Here is a 5409-nt window from a genome sequence, read left to right on the forward strand (position 1 = left end):
CAAATCAATTATTTACCTTCTGCACCGTGCAAACATTTTCATGAACCTTGAAAATTGGGGGAAAACAGCCCAATTAGTTCCACATCAGGCAGATATTAGCGACAACGTGCAGCGGGGAAACAAAGCGGCTGCTCAGACAATAATTCGTTATTGAATAATGCGATTCTGAGTGAGACGCTATTGATTAGAGGTGATTATCTTGTCAGGGCAGATCGGATCTCAGGGAACTACTTGATTAACGCGTCTCTAATATAGGGATTGAATGCGGTGTTCGATATTCCGAGTGTCAAATTGTGTGATGACTATAACAAGTTCAACCGCCGTTTTAAATGAGAGGCTTTAATGCAGAATACAGAATAAAGTCAAACGTTCAGAACAGAGCTCAAGCCATCAACTCGCCGTGATAAATGGGCGTGTGACAGGCAGCGATGTGGGGTACATGATGGAAAAGGAAGCTGAACGAACGACAACTATCATTAAAACTTATCGAGTCGTGTCGGGTTGTTAAGCCACATTGACATTGTAACAGGGATTAAATGCAAACAGTGTTTTAAAATAAAGATTAGAATTGTGTAATATAACGCTTTAATTGGTGGCGTTTCCTTACCTGGTTGATACCTGTGCGGGTGAATCTGCGTGGAAACGGTGCGTGAAAGTGTTCAGGAGGACAGATCAGTCAAGTGTCCAGATGTGCTTCATCGTCCGCGGTGCTTCTGGTTCTGTCCTTGGTCCTGAAAGTCTTCCTCACATTGACAAGTGTGACAAACTCCGGCCGGTGCTCTGCAAGTTGTTTAAACGCCCCACCAGTGCTCGTACGTCCGCAAGCGTTGAAGACCCCTGAACGCCTCTTAGCATAGACAGGACTCAGAGGCGAGGTGGCTGGAGATCTGATGCGTTGACTATTTTAAGATGTGCTTTTGTTTTTGTTTTTTTTGTTTTTGCAAATGAACTTAAAAAAACGAGAGCAGTGGAGAAATCCCGCTGTAGCACCCTCAGATCACACTCACACTCTCTCACACACACATACAGCTTCTCTCTTTCTCTCTCTCTCTCTCTCTCTCTCTCTCTCTCTCTCTCTCTCTCTCTCTCTCTCTCTCTCTCACACTTCAGCTCCACACGTACAAAGACAGGACGCCTCGGTGCCGCTCGCCTCTCTCTCTCTCTCTCTCTCTCTCTCTCTCTCTCTCTCTCTCTCTCTCTCTCTCTCTCTCTGTTTCTCTCTCACCCGTCTCTGATTCGTGTATAGTTGCTGTCTTCGAGATGAATTAGTGCCCCGAAAAAAGTCACACCTCGTGTGAAAAACAGTAGGTGGTAAAAAAAAAAAAAGAAAAAGAAAAAAAAGAAATCCCACATTTTGGGTTTGGGTTTGATTTGATTTAATTACCTCTGTAGAACTGGGGGGTTTGGATTGGTGTCAATCGGTCTAATGATGACACACACACACACACACACACACACACACACACACACACACACGCACACACGCTCACACGCGCACACACACACACACACACACACACACACACACACAGCACACACACACACACACACACTCATTTAAAGGCTTCCACTCGAACTAAATTTAGAGATCAGAGAAGAGAAAGGCGCAAATCTATCCTCTCTATCCTCACAAAACAGCCAAACTCCTCATTCACCTGCGTCTCATTAAAACCGAATCACATTCAGTATCGAGTGTCACAGCACTTTGCACCAATTCAACAGCCGGATCGTACTAGTTTGTTTGTCACTTCAGAAAAATAAGACGTGAGACACTTCTGGTTTCAGCTGCAGGAAGAGTTCATCACAAAGTGTAAGAGTTTACAATACAAAATCCAGAGAAATCACCAGGAAACAAACAAGGGCTTTATTTGAGACTTTCTGTTTATTACTGAATAGCAAACACTCAATGAGTAACTGAACCAACATTACTATGTATTTTAGTGACTTACTCACTTCACTACTTAGTCTTAACATCACTTACAGTTTTGCATTTTGAGCAACAGACTAAGATGTTAATGGGAATATCAATAATTCCTAATCAACGCAATTACTTTTTTTATGTATAGCCTATAAAATGCAGCAACCTACCATGGAGCAAAAATGTTCCAGTGTGAATGTAATTACATGGCACTTCTTATGCCTTCTAATGAGTCTTAGTAAAAAACTCTGTATGAAGCATTATGCAGATTTACAAATTCCTATAGGGGGAAGAGTATAACACAAGTTTGTTCTGAAGTAATTTATCATATAAGCCTTTGAGTCTGAGCTATTGAAGTACTTTTCAACAATTCGTTATAAGGATTTGTGTGCTTGGTTTGATTTTTCTTAAAGTTAACTCTGCACTATAATGCATTTGAGGCTCTCATCGTCTCCACATCTGGATCGACTCCATCCCACATCCTATCCATCTTCATCTCAGTGAGACGTCATGTATAATTTGGGAATCATTTATTTTCCGGTTTTCCCTGACTTAAAGGAATTGGCCTAACCATGTTGAGTCAGCCCATTAACTATTTAAGGGCTGTGTTGGCAGCAGTGGAAAACTTCAAAGTCTCAGTGGTAATTAAGGTTAAACTACAGGCTTCTCTGTGTGGCTGTGCATTCCTCAGCAGAGGCACCGCTTCATGCAATACAAGCGCTACACACTTCCTTCTGACAATGTTACCATTAACAACACAATAATATCCTGTTGTGTCATTACAGTAGGAGTGCTGCACTTGTGACCAATTTGGTTTCCCTGCTGCACAGTTAAATCTGGAAAGGGAGGGAAGTCAGGAAGCAACATAATAAAAGTTCATCCTATTTCGGTTTAAACTTCATTACTTTCTCATTCTGTCACCCCCAGCATGCATGCTTCTCCTCCCAAACGTCATCAAGACACGCACACACACACACACACACACACACACACACACACACACACACACACACACACACACACACACAAAGTCTTGTCACCTACACAAACACATCTCAGCATTTTCAAATGTTTCATTTCCGCCCTAACAATAGCCACTTTGGAGTGAGCGGTTGTGGAAAGAGGAAGTTTTTCCTGTGTACAGCGGCAATTAAAATGACGAGGGGGGGTCCGGCATGTTGTATAATTCCCCCAGCTAACACAAAGGGACCAATTTTCTCCTGGAATAGAATTGCAGTTTACATTACTATAGTCAAGGGCTATGTGGGTGGAATGCAGACTTTAGACTGGAACATGCCAATTAATGTCATCTAAAATTATAGTGAGGAGAAACAAAGTGTTCCCAGCCAGTGGTCACTGCACATTAGTCTTGACTGCTGCTCGCTTTCTACATCTCTGATTCGCCATCTTAACACAATAACAAAACAATTGATTGAAATGAACTTAGTTCAGTAACTGAGAGGTGAACTTGCCTTGAACCTTAACCCTGAACATTAACCCTGAACCGAGCTAATATGCTGTGCATGCACTTTATAACCAAATATCAGTGTGTTCATATATGAACACAACCAATCAATGTTTGAATTTATGCTAACATGTCAAGCCCAGATATGTTAAACATGGAATGTGTATGTATACTATTTACTGTATAGATATTTGTTCAGTCACAAACAGCATGTATGTGGTGAACCACAGATGAGCGACATAAAGATTAAGATCAGCTGTAATGTTTTATATAGGTTGCGACTTTATGATCAAGTGTCTATACGCATCTATAAAGCGCGTAGGTTTCAGATATGTCTTTCCCAAAAAGTGTAGACATATAGAACATCCTCTGTACAAGTAAGGAACAGGAGTGTCTGGTCCAATGGTCCCTAAGTGGTTTTCTAGTCACACAAAGAGACGTTTCGGGGTCTCTTCTGCATCGTTGATGTTAATCTTCCTCATATATCACTATTCTCTTGGGCCTTAGCCCCTCCTTTACAGTAATCAGCATTTAGATTAAAAAAGTGTACACACACTATAGATTATTTCATTTGTAGACAATTTGTAAGGGTAAAAGCTCAGCAGTCTACCACTAACATCTGTGCGACGTCTTCAATCCAACTTAACGAACGGTTGAAGCGATGTAAGATGGTTAAGCTTTGTTTGTGCCTTCATTTAAATTCCAGCGAAACAGCAACATTTAGTTTATAGAACGGCTGTCAACAAAATCTCTTTAATGAGCGTTCGCACAGCTTAAGATCTGCATGAGGATTTTCCTCAGAGACCAACGCTGACAGATGATACCCAAAAAATGCACACATCTCAGATACTGAAGGACAAATACCAATTATGGCACACTCACTTTAACACACTTGGTTAAATAAAAGAGCTTCAGCCGCAGTCAGGGCTGTTAGGATCTAACGGTCATCAGTTGGTATGAGAGGAGAGAATCCAGCTCTCTAGAATGTCTTTGTTGGAGTTTCAAGACATTCTTGACACTCTAAAAAATAGTCTTTAGATCCTAATGAAAAGGCATCTTCATCATCATCACCATGGCAATGCCTTTGTGTGGTTCAGCTGTGGATACAACTTGGAGAATCATGTAGTGTACGAGTTTGAGTTGAGGCTGGTTGTTTGAATCAATTACAAACACACACACACACACACACGTGCCTTTCTGCCACCTCTACACCCTCTTGTTTGTGAGAGGATGAAGGATATGGATTTGATTGGACATTAGAGGATCAGTCGGCGGTCTTTCAGGCTGCTGCTGCTGCCGTGTTGAATTTGCAGAGAGAACCCAGGCAGAACCGGATAAAAAAAAAAGTTTTGATTAAACAGAGCGAAGAGACAGAGAGAGGACGGGAGGCGGGAGAAAAGGTGGGAGATGCTTGACAGGAGACACAGAAAAGGAAGTGTGAGAAGGAGTGGCAGTGGCTCAGTGGGTAGTGCTTCCGCTTGGGAACCGGAGGGTCGCCGGTTGGAGCCCCTGCCGAGGTGCCCCTGAGCAAGGCACCGAACCCTCAATTGCTCCCCCCTCTGCGAAGGGTGGTAATGTAATGTAAGTCGCTTTGGATAAAAGCGTCTGCCAAATGATCGTAATGTAATGTAATGAGTGTGAGGAAAATTAGAGTGCAGATTTAGAGAAACTGTGCGTCTCACACACGCAGGTAAGAACTTTCTCTTTATTATAAAACTATGATTACAATCATATGAAGGTGCACATTTAGCCAAACACACGTTGATAAACAGTGCTGATGGTCATGTGCCGTCTATTCAGTGCCAGTATCACTTTATCAAGTAAAATTAAGGCTCCCTTCTAAAAAACACTTTCATAAGAATCACAAACGGTTGGAAAATTCTTGTTCATACGGCGTGTAATAAATTCCAAATACAAAAACTTTATTTTTTAGAAATTGTAAATAAGAAATGACAATACATTTAAAATATTCAGTCACTCATTTTCACTGTGAATGGTAACAGCATCAGTTTTTCAAGGAACTCAG

Source organism: Genypterus blacodes, unplaced genomic scaffold (assembly GCF_046128005.1).
Source record: "Genypterus blacodes isolate CSIRO-AG114 ecotype Tasmania unplaced genomic scaffold, CSIRO-AGI_Gbla_v1 ptg000070l_1, whole genome shotgun sequence".
Taxonomy (NCBI): Eukaryota; Metazoa; Chordata; class Actinopteri; order Ophidiiformes; family Ophidiidae; genus Genypterus; species Genypterus blacodes.